The sequence below is a fragment of the Protopterus annectens genome, chromosome 2.part0, assembly GCF_019279795.1.
Source record: "Protopterus annectens isolate FY-2018-M chromosome 2.part0, PAN1.0, whole genome shotgun sequence".
Taxonomy (NCBI): Eukaryota; Metazoa; Chordata; order Ceratodontiformes; family Protopteridae; genus Protopterus; species Protopterus annectens.
The window spans coordinates 259,473,699-259,495,654 of record NC_056728.1 but is presented as its reverse complement, the minus strand read 5'-3'; positions in this window follow the sequence as shown (position 1 = coordinate 259,495,654).

Below are 21,956 nucleotides of genomic sequence, written 5' to 3'. Positions count from 1 at the left end.
AATATCTGAAAGCCTAGCGGCAAAAGGTGTAAACCATCCCTGGCAAAGCAGTGTGGCCTGTCAGTCATGTTCTTCCAGGCTGTCAAATACCGAGCACCTTTGGAATGACACTAGTAGCTAAACCAGTTATTAAAGTCTATAATTTTTTGTTTGCTGTGTAGCATCATTATTGGAAAAGATAGAATACTGCTTAATGCTAGGCTCATACCTGCCTGTGACACATTCTGAGACAGGGTTGCCAGATTTCCGACTGGCTAGGTAGGGACTAAAAAAAAAAAATCTTCCCCGTCTTTAATGCGGAACATCAGAGTTCCGCATTAAACAGAAGTAGCTCTGTGTGTTTATTTTTTATTTGATTGGCCCGGGCCAATCAAAAATAAATAACCACAGAGCTACTTCTGTTTAACGCGAAACATCGCAGTTCCTCATTAGACAGAAGTAGCTCTGTTTTGATTGGCCCGTATACTGGTATACGGGCCAATCAAATCGCTAAACATGGAGCTACTTCTGTTTAATGCAGAACATCGCAGTTCCGCATTAAACAGAAGTAGCTCTGTTTTGCGATGTTTTGATTTGCCCATATACCGGTATACGGGCCAATCAAAAATCGCTAAACATGGAGCTACTTCTGTTTAATGCGGAACATCGCAGTTCCGCATTAAACAGACGTAGCTCTGTTTTGCGATGTTTTGATTTGCCCATATACTGGTATACGGGCTAGTCAAAAATCGCTAAACACGGAGCTACTTCTGTTTAATGCGGAACATCGCAGTTTCACATTAAACAGAAGTAGCTCTGTTTTGCAATGTTTTGATTGGCCTGTATACCGGTATATGGGCCAATCAAAAATCGTTAAACACGGAATTTCTTGTGTTTAATGCGGACTTCCGCATTAAACACAAGAAGCTCCGTGTTTAGCGATTTTTTGATTGGCCTGTATGCCGGTGTATGGGCCAATCAAAAAAAAAAAAAAAAAAAAACACAAAGCGGAGGCTGCCTGGGATTTAAACCGGCACTGCGGGACTCGTGATCAGGCTGCTGATCTCGGGACAGTCCCGCCCAAATAGAGACGTCTGACAACCCTGTTCTGAGAGCTCAATCATGTCTCTCTCTTCATATAGTCCAGGGAGGTACATCTCTGGCCATTTGCACCCACATGGACTATCAATGAGTCGTACTGGTACTTGGGTTTAGTGGCCTGAGGGCTTGCGTGATTTAGTGAATAGTGGGCTCTGTCAAGCAACTAACTGCAGTCTTCTTGTCTAGCCTGATGAAGGACATCAGTACATCTCACAAGGGAGTCTCCTGAGAGAAAAATATTGTTTAGTGTGGTGTTACAACTTATGGGCTTGGTAGTCGAGATACTGTGCGATATACTTTTATGTGGTGTGGTGGGAGTTGTCTTGTTTGTGTGCATGGCTGGTTCCTGAATTCTTTGTCTGGGAGGTCTTTGAGGTTTGGGTAAGTTACATGCGAGTACCTCTGCATATATGGGTCTGTGTCTGGTACTTAGTAAGTGCACGAGTGTTGTGCATTTGTCACTGACAAACTTCTTTGGCCTTTTTTTTTGTCTGTATGTGAGTCTTGCCTCCAGTGACATTGTGCAACTACCTCTCTCACGTACTGTATTCATTCGTTAATGAGTTAAGTGGTTCTCCATGAACATGAGGCAATTGTTACATTACCTCAGAAGGACTGTGGAAATTTTCATTGGTAGCTTTTATAGGGAAACGTACAACTTCTATTGATTGTGTATATACCGGGCACCAGTATCCACCACTGCCTGAAGTGCAGTGTTGGGCAAACACAAGGCTTATATATAAGTAGAAAAAAGCAAGTTTAAAGTAGGTATGCTCACAGTCCCGTCAAGCAAGCACACAATAACCTTTTCTCCAGCAATTCTCAGCTCGGATAGGTGAAATCAGCCCTCTTCTGCCACAAGAGTGCAGGCTTGGACATACGTAATGTAAAATGACTGGTTTGGAGCCCAAATGTAATGAACCACAAAAATAGATGCCTAAAAGCACTGAAAACAGCAGATACAATGCAATTAGAACATGATTGTAGAACAGCAGCCTTTACAGCAGTGGAGAAATGCAATTTAAGACTTTAAGTAGGTGCAGGAAAAACAAATAGCACAGAAATATTTGAAAATGCAGTGAAAACGAGCAATACAAGTGCAAAATAATACACCATTTCATTTTTCTCGCTAGATGTGGCTTAAGATGCAAGCAAAATTTGTCAAACTTTATGGCATCTTCAACTCTCAAAAGCAAGGAACCGACAAACTAGGTAAAAGACACTGCTGGAAACAGAGGCACCGAACACTTTAGGACCAAAAACAAGAAACTCTTTAATGCGAAACCATTAAAAAACAAACAGTAATGTAAAGTGCTTTTCGTCTGGCTACATAGCCAGACTTCTTCAGACAAAGAATGCAAAAAGTTTGCATGCATTAAGTATTCACCCTGTAACTTCCCATTAAACTAATTAACCAATAGAAACACATATCCATAGAAAGTTAAAAGGCAATAATTAGATAATGTTAAAACAGCCAAGTTCAGCATTTTCCAACTTAAAAAGCTATATAAAAAAAAAAGTATTAAGCAAGCAAACCCCACCATCCCCACCCACCAAACAAAACATTTTACCATAGAATTTGTTACCAAATATAATATTAAATATTGGTTAAAAGTTTGCTTAAAATTAACACTTGTTAAAATTGTTTTATACTGTTTCTAGACACCTACATATGCACTTTGTAAAAAGTGTTGTTAAAATACTCCATTAACAACAAAAAATGTACACAGTTACTTCAGGCCAGAGGTTAAAAAATCCACTTAGCTGTTACACTTCCAAGGTGCGAATTATATTCATAGGTAGGTACTAGGCTAATCATCCCAAGGGCCTACGTAAGCCTAGCCAACAAGGTTCCCTGGCTTACACCACCCAGGAAAGTTATTTTCCTGTGCCACTGTCGAGCAGAGACACAGTAGTGATCCCCAGGTTGTATTTTATTTCCCATCCACTCAAGGTTTTTCTTGAGTGCTAATGAAGAACTTTGCTCGACATAGATGGGTAGCCTGTTCCAGAGTATGGGAAGTCTCTGGGACAGGAATCTATCCCTCTAGCATGTCCTGTTTATTGTGGTGACAAGGTTTAGGTCCGTAGAGCAAATAGCTTAGAGGGATTGGGATTTCTTTAGGTGTAGCATGTCCAACAGCTCTGGGTTTGACATAGCTTTATATGTTAGGCAGAGATCACCTCGGAGTAGGTGAAATGCTACGGAGTAAAGCTGGAGTTTTTTTGAGATGGTCAGTGTAGGGCATTTGTTTGAAGCCAGTAATCCTCTTTGTGAGGTACTTCTGTGGCCTGTCCGGCTGCTGCAGATGTCTTGTGAGGTACATTCCAAAATGGGCATTGTGCTCTATAGTGGGTCTGAGTGTCGAGTAGAGGGGGAACAATGACCTCTTTTTTTTTTTTTTTTTTCCTGGATGAGAACCCTTTTATGATGAGGTATGCCACGTAGAAGGACTTCCTGACTACTGTGGCGATGTGACTATCAAAGGAGAGACTACTGTCCACCTGGGTCCCAAGGTCTCATCACACATTTGGTGTTAAGTAGATTGCTGCCTATGTGGTAGTTCATGGGTACAGAGTTTTTCCCAACGGGGATGACACTGCACTTTTTGGCATTGAGCTTGAGGCCATGGCTCTGACACCAGGCATCTGTCTCAGCGAGGCCCTTCTGTATGTTGTTCACATTATTTGGGAGACTTGACTATGGCTCCTAGTTTGCAGTCATCTGCAAACTTCGTTAGCCAGAGGCCTTCTGGGTTAGCCTGTACTTCAGAGAAGTAGATACTAAACAGGAGAGGTCCCGGGACTGAACCCTGTTGTACTTAACTTGTCACTGCTTTGAGGTCGGTTTTGGAGTCTGCAACTTTTACAGTGTGGGTTTTGTCAGTGAGCCAGTTGGCAACCCGTCTTATGACATAGGGATTTATACCTAGTTTAGTGAGTTTATCTATAATTCCAGAATGGGGGATGGAACCTCCAGTTTTTATGTCAGGGCCAAACAGCAAGTCATCTACTCAAACTTTTTAGTTAAATTTTTTTATTTTTAATTTAACTACCCTTGATATTGATCCTATATTGATTGAAGTACTTGCAAAAGGTTGGACTTTTGTTCCTTCCACTAGGTTTAATTTACCAGCAACCCTAGTGGATTTCAAGCTTTATACTCGGAGTGAACTTGAACATTCTGTTGGATACCAGTAGGTCAGACCAGCTACCAGTATTATGTATAGCAAGTACTCATAACCCCCCTTTACACCCTCTTGTGTCATTATTCAAATTTCTATCTGAATTGGAGATGAGGGACTTGTTTAACCGTACTGTGGGCACAAAGGGATGGAATGTAACAAAAGAAGAAAGTGAAGCTTTGTCTTTATTTTTATCATTACCTATTCGCTTCCTAAAACCTGATAAGGGAGGGGGGTTCGTTTTGATGGATAAGGCAAACTACAATAAAAGAATGTATGATGTTTGAAACAATGTTACATATGTAAAAACAAGTTTGCATGAGTTACATGTTGTTTACAACCATATTAGGATTTTCATACACGATTTGTTTATTGAAGGAGCTGTTGATGTCAACTTTTAACTATTTGCAGACTTTGTACCCAAAAATTCCAGCATTGTTTGGCATCACGAAGATTCATAAGAATATCCACAATCCTCCGATGAGGGAACTGGTGGATGCAAGGGCGTCCATTACTTATGCTATTGCTAAACTGGTAGACATTACCCTTAAAAAATATTTGAAAAAAAATGCAAATTTGTAAGTTTTCTTAGGCATTTCTGGCTAACATCAACAAGTGTGAGTTTAAGGAGGATGTGAACTTTAACTATTGATGTTTGTAACTTGTACTTCTCTATCCCAAATGCCATTGGTATAGAATGAGTGGTGGAGAGGTTGCAGTTTCTTGGCGCTCCTTGTAATGAAATGAGGCTAATTGAAGACCTGTTGGATGTGGTGTTGTCTAACAACTTTGTCTTGTTTGATTCTGACATCTATTTACTAAAAAGTGGGTGTGTGGGGCCTCATTCACTAATTTAGTGACGGCCCAGTGGGAACATCATATGTTATGTAGTCCAATCTCGCCTACATTCTTACCCGTGGGTTCGGAGCCCAACCTCAGCTCCTACTCTGCCATACTCTAGCTCTAAGTCTTCAATTGGCTCGTGGCTAAGCGGTATCCCATGCTGCACTGCTCCCTTTCCCCAGATCTCGTTTGCCGCTCATACGTGGTCTTGCTCATGGCAGTGGATAAGTATAACTTTCTTCTACTTTTTAGTAGTTTTGTTGCTCCAAAAGCTATTTTCATAGCTAGTCTCTGTTTTTTGATAAAAAACTGTGTAGCCTGTTTGGCTTTTTGTCTTGATATCCCGATTTCGTTTCTTCCCTACTTACGGGCTAGGCCCGTTTCAGTTAGAGGACCTAGTCCTCCCTTCTAGTTGTGTGTGTCCCAGTTTCCTTGTTTGTGCTTGTTCCGGTGTTGCCCCGTCCCTTTGGGCTAGGGCCGTTTAACTTAGAGGACCTAGTCCTTCCTTGTTTGTTTGTCAGGGCTGTTTAGTACTTCTTCCTTGTGGTGTTTATTGTTCTATGACCATTTAATTTAGAGGCATAGTTCCCACGTTTTTCTGTTGTTGGTGTCGGGTTTGTCTTCTGATATTGTGTGCAGTGTCATAACAATATGTCTAAGTTACAAAAGAACACAAGCCTTTGGGCTTCAAAAACTGTGATAAGTGTGGATATAAAATGTCTATTACTGATGTGTGTGCGTGTGTGTGTGTGTGTGTGTGTGTGTGTGCGTGTGTGTGTGTGTGTGTGTGCGCGCGCGTGTGTGTGTGTATTGCTTGGGGGCTATCCACCTCCAAGAATCCTGTGTGTTCTGTCACGCATTTAGCCCACGCGTTCTTCAAGAGAGGAAGAACAAGCTGATAATGAAGGGATTACTGAAACCCTCCTTCGAAGAAGACTTGGAGAGAGGGCTTCCAGTTCTACGTCCTCTCCCTCTAAAGCAGACAAGACCTCTAAATCAAAAAAACGCTCTCCAGCTCTGTTTTATCGGAGCCGTCAGAGAAAGTTGTCAAGTCTACTTCAGCTTCCTCGGCTCCATTGGCTTTGGGGCCGCAGGAAGTGGGTGAATTGACCAAGTCAATATTGGCTCCCAGTCTCTCGGAGCCGGTGACAGAGATACTTGTTCGGAGCCGGTCTCCAGTGTCTAGACCGGTTTCTCCTCCTCGTAAGTCCCCTTCTGTAGGGAGGTCCAGATCTCCGACCTTATCCTCTAAGTTGTCCAGGACTCTCTTGGACGATGATGTGGATAGAGTAGTACAGAGACTAGTCCAATCACTGGTGTTGGCCAAATTGTTTACGGCTCCATCCATCAGTCAGGCCCGGAGCCTGTCACCCATCCGTCCTCATATGTTCCTCCTCATAGCCTTTCTTGGCCTTCGGAGCCAGAGTTGTCAGTTCCGTCTGATGCCTTTGCGTCGGCTCCAGTAGCCCATCCTGGCATCTCAGTTCCGATCTCCGCTCCGACCCAGTCGGCTCTGTCTGCGGGGTCCAGGGCTCATAGTTCCTCGGTCGGACCCGAGGGAGAGGTCTCTGGTTGAGCTTCTTCGGCTCCGAGCCTCCTGCTCGGTGCTTCGGCACGGGCGAGCTTGGGCCCTGCCTCTGCTTCGGACCTTATCCCTTCTGTTCAGAGAGCTTCCGCAGTTGGTCATTCTTCGAAGCCGGGGGGATCAGCTTTCAAGGTCACGTGGAGAGTGCTGGCCAGGTCCTCGGCTGCGTCTGATGGCACCGACACTCTACCCCCTGCAGCACCGGTATCAGTTTCTTATCACCCTCTGTCCTTGGACAGCGGAGACCCAAGGCCTCAGGATACCTCCATGAGTGGTCCCTAACTTTCGGAGGTCTTCCCAGAGTGTTTGCCTGAGGAGCCCCACAGAAAGAGTGTGCAGGAGGAAGCACATAGACTCCCAGGATGAGTCTATCACTTCGGACACCGACCTCAAGGATTCAGAGGGGTCCCCCAAGTCGTCCTCAGAAGATATCTCTTTCTCATATCCTGGAGATCTTGAAGCAGAGGGGCGACTGGCCCTCCAAATCTCCCTTTGAGGAGGAGTCTGTGTTCCTGAAGGCCTTTGGGTCTCAACCCTCTGCCTCTTGGGTTTCTCCCCCGTTCGATGAACTCCTGGATATTGTTTGTCGAAGGGTGTGGGAAACCCCTGACACACTGGAACCAGTCCCCAGGAGACCCAACAAGTTTCTGTCCACCCCTGCTGACAAGGAATTTCTCTCAAAGGACGTTCCAGTTGATGCCATGGTGGTGGCAGCGGCCACCAAGAAGGAACTAGCTGAGACTTCATCTACCGTCCATCCCCCTAACGAGGAGTCAAGGACCGTGGACCAGTATGGGAAGCGTATGTTTTCTTCAGCTGCCTTTACTCTGCGGTCACCGAACTATTTGCCACATTTTACACTGCTCCAAAGAGATCTCCTAAAAAAGCTTGGAGAGTCTCTGCAGGGTAACGTTTCTGACGCAGTGGCTCAGGTCAGTGCCCAGATGTCTACCCTAAATTCCATTACTAACTCCTCCTTGAGGCTGATCTTGCATGCAGCCGACTGAGCGAGTAGGGCAGCGAGTTCAGGAGTCTCTCTTAGGAGGCACTTCCTGGATGCGCCTGTGTAATTTCATGGAGACCTTCAAGTCTACGTTCATCAATGCCCCATTTGACAGTTCATCATCGTTCGGAACCAAGGTGAAGGATACTCTCACTAGGTGCGAGCAGGAAGGAAAAACCCTGTCTACCGTGGGAGTCCGTTTTTCCATGCCTTCTAGACCTTATTCCAAGGGCCAGAAGGGTGGGAAAATGTGGTTCAGAAAGCCGCAGAGGTTTTTTAAAGACTCACAAAGTGATTCCCCCTCCAGAGGCAGGGGAGGGGGTGGTAACTCAGGTAGACACCACCCTAGAGGCAGAGGAGGCCCACGTAACCAGGGGACCACGATTCCTTTTGCGGTTCCTTCTACCAGCGCTCCTGATGGGAGACCCGACTGCGCTTCTCCAGAGCCAGTCGGGGTCGCATTTCGCTTTACCCAGAAGCCTGGCAAGGCATCACCCAGGACGAGTGGGTATTAAAGATAATTTCCAGAGGATATCCTATTCCCTTCTCATCCCCCGCCAACCAAGAGAATCCCAGATGCTCCACCCAGTCAAAGGGATTCCGCAGCTTCAGAAGTTCAAAAGCTGCTAGCAAAAGGAGCCATCCAGCATGTCCACTCAGAACAGCTCGGATTAGGGACTTACTCTAGATTCTTTTTAGGTGCTGAAAAGAACAGGGGACCTGAGACCCATCTTGGATCTCAGCTGCTTGAACCTCCATGTAAAAAAAGTCCAAGTTCCGAATGGTCACTGTACAGTCTATTCTCCCATTGTTGGGGAAAGAAGTATGTATGTGCTCCATCGACCTCAAGGATGCTTACTACCATATAAAGATGGACAGGGCATCCAGAAGTCATTTACGCTTCCAGCTGGGAGCCAGTCATTTTCATTTTCGAGCCCTGCCCTTTGGTCTCACCACAGCCCTCAGGGTGTTCACCAAATGTATGGCAGTGGTGACGGCTCACTTGAGACATCAGGGATTCCAAGTATTTCCATACCTAGATGACTGGCTCCTGTCTGCCACCACCAGGCATCTACTACTACAGACCAGGGATGCCACCATTGCGCTGTGTCAACGATTGGGTGTCGCACTAAACTGGGAAAATTCTGCCTTGTTGCCCTCGCAGTGTGTCACCTTTATAGGCGCCGAGTTAGACACCGTGCTCATGAGGGCTTTTTACCGCGAGAAAGAATTCAGGATGTTCATCGTGTTACACTGCTGCAGTCATCACACTTGGGTTATCTGCCGTCAGGCGGTCCCGCAGTCGGCCCGAGTTCCAAAGTCTTGGTCCGGCATCGGTTGCTGTCGCTTCTTCCCTGACATCAGTGTTACAGGGGTATAAAAGAGGCAGCCGACACCATTTTACCCAGTCTTTCTTGCCGCACGGTGCCTGAAGCAGAAGCAGTTCGCAAGTGCCGGTCGGCCGACTCCTGAGATTTTCAAATCGAATTTCAGACCAAAGTCATCATTAAAGCTAAGTACCCCGTTGGGAAACCTTTTCTTGCCACAGTCCGATGTCAGAAAAAGTTAATAATTGCATTTCTTGTGGGGAAGCAAATACCTCATAAGGATTTTCATTCTTATTGTATCCCTTGCCTGGGCCCAGACCACGGCGTCACAGGTTGTCTGTTTTGTGCTAGGTTTATGAAACGAACTATTAAACGTCTGTTTGATTTCACCCGACATTATTTTGGTAGAAAATTTAATTATACCATGCCGTCAGAGCAACCGACGACGGGGGATGCATAAAAAGCGCAAAGATAAGGATAGGCAGCCGAGACCCAAACCAGACACCGAGGCCTCTGCTAGGCCAGTCGCTGGTCCTCCGGTTTTCAGTGAGGCACCTACGCAGCCCCTGACGACCACTGATTTAGAACTCCAGCCTGCATCCGACTCCCAAGCGGAGAGTGCAGGGCCTCCAGAGACTTTATCTTTAGGCCCTTCCGATTCCATGGCTGATGGGGATTCCGGTGCATTTGAAAGCCCATCAGTTGCTGAAGGTGTCTTCAGACCGACTACACTTACTATTAAATCCTTTGCAAAACTGAAAACTCCATTAAAAGTAAGGAAACCTGTGCAGCAGTCTCCAGTGCAAGGCCCCCATGCCTAAGAAACAGATGCTTAAGATGGCCAAAGACTTAATTACCCTAATCAGGGGTTCCCATCCCCCACCTGACAAAAGGCCTAGACAGGAGGAGGACTACGCTTCCTCTGACCAGGTTTCCATTAACTCAGATTCTTCTGAGAAACAGGAGTACTCTTTTTTTTTTTCCCCCCTTATGAAGACTCTGATGCTGAAGAGTCTATTCCTTCAGCATCTCCCCCAGAAGACTACTCTTTTTTGGGGAAACTTTACATACCATGAGGGAACATTTCCACTGGGAAGGCCAGGATTACTCTGATTCTAAGAAAAGGCTCCGAGAGTTCCTCTTACTACCCCAGCACAGACCCCTTGCTATTCCACCTGTGTTAGACATTGTGGATGATGTTTATTCAGAATCTAGCCTTAACCCAGATTCATTACCTCCTGCACCAGCCAAACCAGACAGATACTACAGAGTCCCTGACTCGCATAAATTCCTATATAAAAGCCCAGTTGCTGACCCAGAAACAATTTCCCAGGATCCCAAAGGGGTTAAAGCCTATATTGCTAAAAATCCTGTACCATCTGAAAGGGATTCTAGTGCACTAGACAGATGGGAAAATAAAGTATATACCTCAGCTACTCTAGCTATGAGGGCCTTAAATTGCCAGTTTCACATGCTGAAATATCAACAATATTTGATGTCTCACTTAAAACAAAAAATGAGCACTCATACAGAGCAGCCTGATTACAAGGAAATGCAAGATTTGTTGCATGCAGCAGAACAAGTGGGAAAACATACTTTGCAATGTGGATTTGATTCATTGGAAGCTTCTTGCAGAGCAGCTTTAACAGGGTCTGTCATTCGTAGGCATGCTTAGTTAAAAGAACAAACTTTACCTGATCATGTTAAAGCAAAGTTATTGGATGCACCCTTACAGCAGGATGTTTTATTTGTTGTGAAAGCAGAAGAGGTTTTAAAGAAAATGGAGGATAAGGCAAAACCTATGCAGACTGTCAAGGATTTTTTACAGGTCCAACCCTCTCGTTTCAGCAGAAATTGGCCAACCAAAAACTGGTCCTTTCCAACTTCTGACAGACCTCAGCGGGGCAAATACAGACGCCCAAGGGGCAGAGGTCAGCCACAAGGCTCTTACAAGCCACAACAATGGGGGTGCCACAACCCAGAAAGGAGGAGAAGACCAGTCTTAAATTATCAGAAGACAATCACAATGACTTACCCCTCAGACTGCCAAGCAAATCACTCTTGGCAGCTCCCTTGGGAGGAAAACTTTTTGCAGACAATTGGCACATCATCACAAAAGACAAATGGGTCCTTAATATTGTAACTCAAGTATACAGGTTCCACTTTCACACTTTACCAAGGATAAAAGGAATGCCAAACCTGCCATCAAATCAACGGGCAGAGGCTCAAAGACAAATTACAGCACTCATGGACAAGCCTGGAGACCCATTCTGGACCTTTCAATTCTAAACACATACCTGGAAGTACCCAAATTCAAGATGCTCACACTACAGCAACTTCTTCCCATGTTGGGCAAGAAGGCTTGGCTAGTAACGTTGGACCTCAAGGAGGCATACCTGCATGTCCCTATCAGACAAAATTGCAGAAGATACCTCCAATTTATAGCAGGTACAACTCATTACCAATTCTCTGCACTGCACTTTGGCTTATCTACTGCACCCAGGGTCTTCACAAAATGCCTGGCACCAGTAATTGCATACTGCAGACAAAGAGGAATCCAAATATATCCATACCTGGACGACTGCCTTATTCAAGCAGACAGCAAGGACATTCTTTTAAAACATGTGGCGTTTGTAAAAAACCTACTAAGTTGCCTAGGGTACACAGTAAACGAAAAGAAGTCAAAACTAGTGCCCTCACAAGACCTAATATTCCTGGGTGCCAGCTTAAATACAACGGCCAAGATGGCTTATCTCACGCCAGACAAGCAAGGACAACTGACTCAATACTTCAAAATGATGGCAACAAAGACCCAACTCCCTGCAAGAAAAATTCTGCAGGCCTTGGGATTCATGGCATCTTGCATACTACCAATACCATATGCCAAACTGCATATGAGGAAATTACAATGGTACCTGAAAAGCGTATGGACTCAACACAGCCACAGCTTGGAAACAATAATGCCACTAATTCCCTGCCTTCAACAGAAGTTTCAGTGGTGGGCTCGGGCATGTCACCTCAACAAGGGTCAGCCTTTCACCTTGCCCACAGCCAGGCAAACAATGACAACAGATGCATTGGATTATGCCTGGGGTGCACACATAGCAGGACAGTGAGTTCAGGGCAAATGGTCTGCAGATCAAATGCATCTCCACATCAATCAAAAAGAGATGCTAGCTGTACAAAAATGCCCTAACAGCTTTCAAGGACCTCCTACATCCAGGATAACTTCTAATAAAGACGGACAACACCACAGTGATGTGGTACATAAACAAACAAGGGGGCACACATTCCTACCCCCTATGCAGGCAAGCAATGACCTTGTGGAACACAGCACTGACTTACCAAATTCAACTACAAGCACAATTCCTGCCAGGAAAGAAAATTACATTGGCAGACAAACTAAGCAGAAATGTCATAGATCCTCACGAGTGGAAACTAGACCCACAAGTATTCACAATGATAACTCAAAAATGGAGGAGCCCAGACATAGATCTGTTTGCCTCCCCCCAAAACTACCAACTGCGAAAGTTTTGCACAAGGACATACCACACTCTAGCTTGAAAAGTGGATGCCCTCTCATTCAGTTGGAAAACACTAACAGTGTATGCCTTTCCTCCACTGCCTCTTCTGGCAAAGGTGCTGCTAAAAGCCAGATTAGAGAGGCCACAAATGATACTCATTGCTCCAGACTGGCCAAGCCAACACTGGTAGCCAATATTAAGGCACATGACTCAAGGCCCACCATGGATTTTACCTCAAATTCCTCACCTGCTGACTCAGCAAAACAATCAGATTCTACACAGCCAGCTCCAGACTTTAAATCTGGCTGCATGGCAGATTAAACAACCAGTCAACACTTCTCTCTACAGCTGTTATGGATGTCATTCTGGAGGCCAGGAGACCCAGCACCAGGAAAACCTACTCAGACAAATGGAAAAGATTCTGTGCCTGGAACCAGGCTAAAGGCCAAAATCCTCTTGTCCCAAATATTCCTCAGATTCTGCAATATTTAACTGAGATGTTGCACAAAGGCCTTTCCTTTTCATCTATAAAGATCCACGCTTCAGCTATTTCGGCTCATTACAACATGGATCCTGCTATTTTTTCACATCCATTATTAAGACAGTACCTCTGAGGGGCTAAGAACATAAGACCGCCCTGAAGAGCACCAACACCAACTTGGGACCTCAATTTTGTTTTGGAAAAACTTACACTACCTCCCTTCGAGCCAGCTTTTTCAGCTGATTTACAATTTTTATCATGGAAAACTGCCCTGCTGCTAGCAATAACTTCAGCACGAAGAGTCTCAGAGCTACAGGCCCTAATGGCAGTGGAGCCTTTCATCATTTTTCATCAAGACAGAGTCTCTTTACGAACTAACCCTTCCTTTATGCCAAAGGTAGTATCCAGTGTGGCTCTAAACCAAACCATTCACTTACCCACCTTTTATCCAAACCCCCAGAATAAAGGGGAAAGGCTCCTACACTGTTTGGATATTCACAGGCAGTTACTTTTCTACTTGGATAAAACAAAGGTTTTCAGAAAATCTGATCAGCTCTTTGTATCCTATGCTGCAGGATCTTAAGGAAAGCCTATATCAAAACAGACCATTTCAAAATGGATAGGACTTTGTATCCGTTTCTGCTACACACACCATGGGAAACCTGTACCTGGTAACATTAGGCCTCATTCCACCAGGGCTACAGCAACATCAGCAGCCTTCCTCAGAGGGGTACCAACCAAGGATATTTTGGAAGCTGCAACTTGTAGTTCAGTGCACACCTTCACCAAGCACTACCACTTACCTCTATACTCAAAAACCAGAGCTGGCTTTGCCACTGCAGATGTTCATCGTGTTACCCTGCTGCAGTCATCACACTTGGGTTATCCTGTTGTCAGGCGGTCCCGCAGTTGGCCAGAATTCCAAAGTCTTGGTCCGGCGTCGGTTGCTGTCGCTTCTTCCCTGGCGTCAGTGCGCCAGGGGTATATATAATGCATCCGACACCATTTTCTTTAGTCTTTCTTGCCGCGCAGTGCCTGAAGCAGAAGCAGTTCGCAAGTGCCGGTCGGCCGACTCCTGAGATTTTCGAAGTCGAATTTCAGATCCGAAGTCTTCAATAAAGCTAAGTACCCCATTGGGGAAACTTTTCTTGCCTCAGACCGATGTCAGAAAAAGTTAATAATTGTATTTCTTGTGGGAAGCAAATACCTCATAAGGATTTTCACTCTTACTGCAAACCTTGCCTAGGCCCAGACCACGACGTCACTGGTTGTCATTTCTGTGCTAGGTTTAATAAGCGTACTGTAAAACGACGCTTTGATTTCGCACGACACTTTTTCGGTAGAAAATTAAACTACACCATGCCGTCGGAGCAACCGACTACCGGCATGCACAAAAAACGCAAGGATAAGGACAGGCAGCCAAGGCCTTAGCCAGACTCCGAGGCCTCTGGTGGACCGGTCTCCGGTTCACCAGTCTTTAGTGAGGCTCCGACGTAGCCCCTGACTACTGCAGATTTGGAACCCGAGACAGCTTCGGAGCCTTTGGCGGACGCAGCCATTTTGTTCAGCCCCTACCGACGACTCTGCAGAAAGAGATGCTGGTGCTGCAGAAACACCTTCGGTTTCTGAAGGCGTCTTCAGACAGACTACGCTCACCATAAAAACGTATCCTAAGCTTAAGACTCCTATTAAACCTAAAAAGAGTGCACTGCAGTCTCCAGTTCAAGGCCCCATGCCTAAGAAATAGATGCTTAAAATGGCTGAAGATTTGATCGCTTTAATCAGGGGTTCCCAACCCCCACCTGACAAAAGGCCTAGACAAGAGGAAGATTATGCCTCCTCTGATCAAGTGTCTATTTCCTCAGGCTCCTCTGAGGGCCAGGATTACTCCTTCTCCCCTTATGAAGATTCTGATGCTGAGGATTCTATTCCCTCAGCTTCTCCTCCTGAAGACTACTCCTTTGGGGAAACTTTACACACTGAGGGAACATTTTCACTGGGAAGGTCAGGACTACTGTGACTCAGAGTTTCTTTTACTCCCCCAGCACAGACCACTTGCCACCCCCCCCCCCCAGTTTTAGACATTGTGGATGATGTTTACTTAGAATCTAGTTTGAACCCAGATTCTCTGCCTCCTGCTCCAGCCAAACCAGACCGATACTATAGAGTTCCTGATTCACACAAATTCCTTTATAAAAGCCCTGTTACTGATCCAGAGACTATCTCCCAGGATCCCAAAGGGGCTAAGGCTTCTATGGCAAAAAATCCTGTACCCTCTGAAAGGGACTCCAGAGCACTAGACAGGTGGGGGAAAAAGGTTTACACCTCAGCCACTCTAGCTATGAGAGCACTAAATTGTCAATTTCACATGCTAAAATATTAGCAATTTCTCATGTCTCAGCTAAAACAAAAAATGAGCACACTCCCTCAACAGTCTGAATTGAAAGAAATGCAGGATCTGTTGCTTGCAGGTGCAAACATACTTTACAATGTGGTTTTGATTCTTTGGAGGCTTCCTGCAGAGCAGCTGTCACTGGGTTTGTTATACGTAGACATGTTTGGTTAAAGGAACAAACTCTGCCTGATCATGTTAAAGCAAAGCTTCTAGATGCTCCCTTACAGCAGGATGTTCTATTTGGAGTTAAGGCAGAAGACGTCTTACAGAAAATGGAGGATAAGGCAAAATGTATATAGATTTTCTACAGGTACAGCCCCCTCGCTTCAGCAGAAATTGGCCAACTAAAAATTGGTCCTTTCCAGCTACTGACAGACCACAGAGGGGTAAATACAGACGTCCAAGAGGCAGAGGACAACCACAAGCCCAATACAAACCTCGACAATGGGGCACTGCAACACAGAAGGGAAGATAAGACAGGCCCCAATCCACCAGAAGGCAAACTCAATGACTTGCACCTCATCTGGCCAAGCAACAGTCTATTGGCAGCTCCCTTGGGAGGAAAACTCGCACAACTGGCACATTGTCACAAAGGACAAATGGGTCCTAGACATAATTTCACGAGGCTATAGATTCTATTTCTACACCTTGCCAATGAAAAGAGGAATGCCAAACCTGCCACAAAATCAATGGGCAGAGGCACAAAAACAAATTACAGCTCTCATGGATATGAGAGCCATTCAACTGGTACCTACAGGAGAGCAAGGCCAAGGATTTTACTAGACTCTTTCTAGTCCCCAGAAAGGGCAATGCCTGGAGACCAATTCTGGACCTTTCAATTCTCAACACCTTCTTACAAGTACCCAAATTCAAGATGCTAACACTACAGCAGCTTCTTCCCATGTTGGGCAAGAAAGCATGGCTAGTAACGTTGGACCTCGAGGAGACATACCTGCATGTCCCTATCAGACAAAGTTGCAGAAGATACCTCCGTTTCATTGCAGGTTCAACCCATTACCAATTCTCTGCACTGCCATTTGGCTTATCTACTGCGCACAGGGTATTCACAAAATTCCTGGCACCAGTAATTGCATACTGCAGACAAAGAGGAATACAAATATACCCATACCTGGATGACTGCCTCATTCAAGCAGAAAGCAAGGACATCCTCTTACAACATCTGGCTTTTGTAAAACATCTTCTAAGTTGCCTGGGGTACACAGTAAATGAAAAGAAATCAAAACTAGTACCCTCACAAAATATGACATTCCTGGGTGCCAGCTTGAATACAACGGCCCAGAGGGCTTATCTGACGCCAGACAAACAACTACAACTGACTCAATATTTCAAAACAATGGCAACAAAGACCCTACTCCCTGCAAGAAAAATTCTTCAGGCCTTGGGCTTCATGGCATCTTGCATACTACTAATACCATTTGCAAAGCTGCATATGAGGAAATTACAGTGGTACCTAAAAAGTGTATGGTCTCAACACAGCCACAGCTTGGACACAATGATATCTCTCATTCCGTGCCTACAACAGGAGTTTCTATGGTGGTCACAGGCATGTCACCTCAACAAGGGTCAGCCTTTCACCTTGCCCCCAGCCAGGCATACTATGACAACAGATGCATCGGACTACGCCTGGGGGGCACACATGGCAGGACATGTATGGACTGCAGATCAAAGAAATCTGAACATCAAAAAGAGATGCTAGCTGTACAGAATGCTCTGACAGCCTTCAAGAACCTTTTACATCCAGGACAACTTACAATAAGGACGGACAACACCACAGTAATGTGGTACATAAACAAACAAGGAGGTACACACTCCTACCCCCTATGCAGACAAGCAATGACCTTGTGGAACACTGCACTGGCTTACCAAGTTCAGTTACAAGCTCAATTCCTGCCAGGAAAAAAGAACACATTGGCAGACTACCTCAGCAGAAACATCATGGATCCCCACGAGTTGAAGCTGAATCCACAAGTATTTGCAATGATAACTCAAAAATGGGGCCTTCCAGACATAGTTTTGGGGACTGGCAAACGGGTTTATCAGCTAACAAAATTTTGTACAAGGACACTTTACCATCAAGCTTAGAAAGTGGGCGCACTCTCATTCAGTTGGAAAAACCTGACAGTATATGCCTTCCCTCCAGTGCCTCTCCTCACAAAGGTGCTACTGAAAATCAGAAAGGAGAGACCATGATTGATACTCATAGCCCCAGACTGGCCACGCCAGCACTGGTACCCACTATTAAGGAATATGGCCCAAGGCCCACCTTGGATTTTGCCACAAATTGTTCATTTGCTCACACAGCAAAACAATCAGATTCTACACAGCCAGCTCAAAACCTTAAATCTGGCTGCATGGCAAATCAACTAAGCATCCAGCCAGCTCCTCTTTCACAAGCAGTTATGGAGGTTCTTCTGGAAGCTAGGAGGCCCAGCACCAGGAAGGCCTACTCGGACAAATGGAAAAGATTTTGCACCTGGAACCAAGCTAAAGGCCAAAGCACACTTCAGCCTCACATGCCTCAGATTCTACAGTATTTAACTGAGATGTTGCACAAAGGACTTTCTTTTTCTTCCATTAAAATCCATGCATCAGCTATTTCAGCCCACTACAACACGGATCCATCCTTATTTTCACATCCACTTCTAAGGCAGTTCCTCAGAGGTGCAAAAAACATTAGACCCCCCCCCCCCCCCTCAGGAGAGCACCTACACCAACATGGGACCTCAATTTTGTTCTGGAAAAACTTACTCTGCCTCCATTTGAACCAGCTTTCACTGCAGATCTACAGTTTCTATCATGGAAGACTGCCCTGCTGCTAGCAATAACTTCAGCTAGAAGAGTCTCAGAGCTGCAGGCACTAATGGCAGTGGAACCTTTCCTCATTTTCCATCAAGACAGAGTTTCTCTACATACTAATCCTTCCTTCATACCTAAGGTGGTTTCCAGTGTGGCTTTAAATCAAACCATCCACTTACCCACCTTTTTCCCAAATCCACAGAACAAAGGAGAAAGACTCCTGCATTCCTTGGACATTCACAGGCAACTTCATTACTACTTGGATAAAACTAAGGTTTTCAGAAAATCTGACCAGCTCTTTGTATCCTATGCTACAGCTTCACAAGGGAAGGCTATATCAAAACAAACCATTTCCAAATGGATAGGACATTGCATTCGTTTTGCTATACCCATCATGGAAAACCAGTTCCTGCTACCATTAGGCCCCACTCTACCAGGGCAACAGCTACATCTACAGCCTTCCTCAGGGGGGTTCCAACCAAGGAGATTTTGGAAGCTGCAACTTGGAGTTCAGTACACACCTTTACCAAACACTACCACTTACCACTTTACTCTAAGACTAGAGCTGGCTTCGCCACTGCAGTTCTGCAGGGCCTTCTAGCCTCCTCTAACCCTCTATGAATCCTCCACCCATCCTTAGCTTTGGGATTCTACCCAAGTGTGATGACTGCAGCAGGGTAACACGATGAACATAGTACAGTTTTGTACCTGCCATAAAGGTAGATGTTCGAGTGTACACCCTGCTGCAGTCCAGGTTACCCCCCCACCATCCCCTCTGATCTAATAGACTAAATCTCTACAAAACCTTCCTGATGTATTTGCTTATAGCTAGAGGGATTTTGTGTTTGTGCTAAAAACTTCATAAATTGGTACTAATTCCTGACCACCTTTTTGGGGGCACCTGACATCTGGGGCAAGAAAAACTGAAGAAAATGGCGTCGGCTGCCTCTTTTATACCCCTGTCGCACTGACGTCAGGGAAGAAGCAACAGCAACCAACGCCGGACCAAGACTTTGGAACTCGGGCCGACTGCGAGACCGCCTGACGGCAGATAACCCAAGTATGATGACTGCAGCAGTGTGAACACTCTAACATCTACATTTATGGTAGGTACAAAACTGTACTTTTTGCAACAACAGGTCTACGCGTTGCTTCCACTGAAAAAGGTAAAGGCAAAAATGGTTCTCAAATTGTTAGGGACAATGGCTGCCACAATTATGCTAGTCCCTCTTGCAAGACTACACATGAGGCTCCTTCAGTGGCTGCTCTTTGCTCAGTGGTCCCTACAACACCTTCCGCTTTCTCATCTTATGATTACAGACAAGTGCAAGCAGGATCTACGCTGGTGGCTTCAGTCCAGCAATCGCAATGTGGAAAAGCCCTTCGTTCCACCTCCTCCAGTTGCCACGGTGACCACGGATGCCTCCCAGATTGGGTGGGGGGGGGGCATTATCTCGGCAGAACAGTCCAAGGCATATGGCAAGAGCACGAGATACATTTGCATTTCAATGTCTTGGAGATGAGAGCTGTGCTATTAGCACTGCAAGCACTCCAGAGCTTTCTTCCTCTCGGGACGATTGCAGTCCACTTGGACAATATGTCGGTGGTGTGGTATCTGAACAAACAGGGGGGAACCAAGTCGTATCCCCTTTGCAGAGAGGCTATTCGAGTGTAGCAGTGGGCAGTGTCTTCCCAACACTTTCTTGTGGCAACACACATTCCGGAGAAGTCCATCGTGATTGCCGACAAGTTGAGCAGAGCTGTTCTGATGCCTCACGAGTGGTCCCTGAACAAGCTGGTTGCGGAGAAGATTTTCCACAGATGGGGTCAGCCTTGCTGCGATCTATTTGCCAGTCCCTTCAGTATCAAGTGCAGCAGCTACTTCACCCTCATCCCCCCTCAGGGGGAGACACCCAGGGACGCTCTAGTTCACGACTGGCCCTCCGGTCTACTTTATGCCTTCCCACCTATTCCTTTGATAGCAAAGGTTATTCAGAAATCACAATTCTTGGGAAGCAGAATGATTCTGATTGCTCCACACTGGCCTCGTCAAATTTGGTTCCCCTTTCTCCATCCCTATCTCATGGACGACCCCTGGATTCTGGACCCACAGCCAGACCTATGACTTGTATGTCAGGGCAGTTCCATCCCTCTCTTCAGACCCTCCGGTTGACAGCTTGGCTACTCCAGTTCCATCACTAGTCAGGCTTAATCATTTTCCTCCGGAAGTAGTTCATATTCTGTCTTCCTCCCATAAGCCTTCGACTAGGAAGATTTATTCCAGTAAATGGAAAAGATTCTCCATCTGGGCTCATGAAAGGCAGATTGAGCCTTACACTGCACCAGTTTCATCAGTTCTGGAATTTCTCTCCATGCTTTTCAGTCAGGGGTCAGCTGCCGCAACCATTAAAGTTCAGTTAGTGGCTATCTCCACCTTTCATGTCGCTAATGAACCCAGTCTAATGGCGCATAGACTTTGTAAGGCATTTTTAAAGGGCACTATGATGCTTTGGCCCCCAGTCTTTGATGCCGTAATGCCATGGGACCTCAATTTTGTGCTACAGTGTCTCACTTTGTCTCCCTTTGAGCCTGCAGCTACTTGTGACTTGAAATATGTGTCATGGAAGACCATCTTTTTGGTAGGCATCACTACAGCTAGGCGAGTCTCTGAGCCCCAAGCTTTGTCAATTAGACCTCCTTACTTGGTATTTCACAAGGATAGGGTTTCCCTCAGACCAAATCCTTCCTTTATGCCAAAGGTTGCTTTGGTTATTAACCTCAACCAGTCTATTGAGCTGCCTGTGTTTTTCCCAGAATTTTCTAATAAGGCAGAATTCAAATTACACCAGCTAGATGTTCATAGACAATTGCATTTCTATTTACATAGAACGAAGGATCTTGGGCAATCAGATCAGCTATTTGTCTTCGTTTTCAGACAAACTTGGGTCTCCTGTCTCTAAAGTAACCTTATCCAGATGGATCTCTAGTTGTATTTCCTTCATTTATGCCTCAAGTGGTAAGGAATTAATTACCTTTTAAGGTGAAGGCTCATTCTACATGATCAATGTCTACATCTACGCCATTTCAGGCCAGGATGTCTATGGATAATATTTGTGCTGCAGCTACATGGGCATCTCCTCACACCTTTATTAGTCACTACAAATTGGATTTGATATCCCGAGGCAGATCTTCCTTTCTTCCTTTGGTTCCACAGTGCTCAGGAGTATTTTCCACTGAGCCGCCCAAGGTTCAGGTGCTGGGGATGCTGTCCCACAGGTAAGAATGTAGGCGAGATTGGACTACATAACATCAAGAAGTTATGTACTCACCATAACGTTCGATGTATGTAGTCCATCTCTCCTCACATTCTTACTTACCCTCCCGCCTTCCCCTTCCTGGAGGGCCTAGAGGTTAGTTTTGATTTCAGTGCTCCTTTTGTTGTTGGGATGATTCTTCCTCTCTGTGTGTTGTGTGTGTGGGGTGCGATTGCCTGAGCTTGCAGCAAACAAGATCTGGGGAAAGGGAGTAGTGCAGCATGGGATACCTCTTAGTCACGAGCCAATTGAAGACTTTGAGCTAGAGTATGGCCGAGTCGGAGCCGAGGTTTGGGTCCGAACCCACAGGTAAGAATGTGAGGCGAGATTGACTACATACATCAAACGTTATGGTGAGTACATAACTTCTTGTTTTTGTTTAACAATAAAGACACAATGGA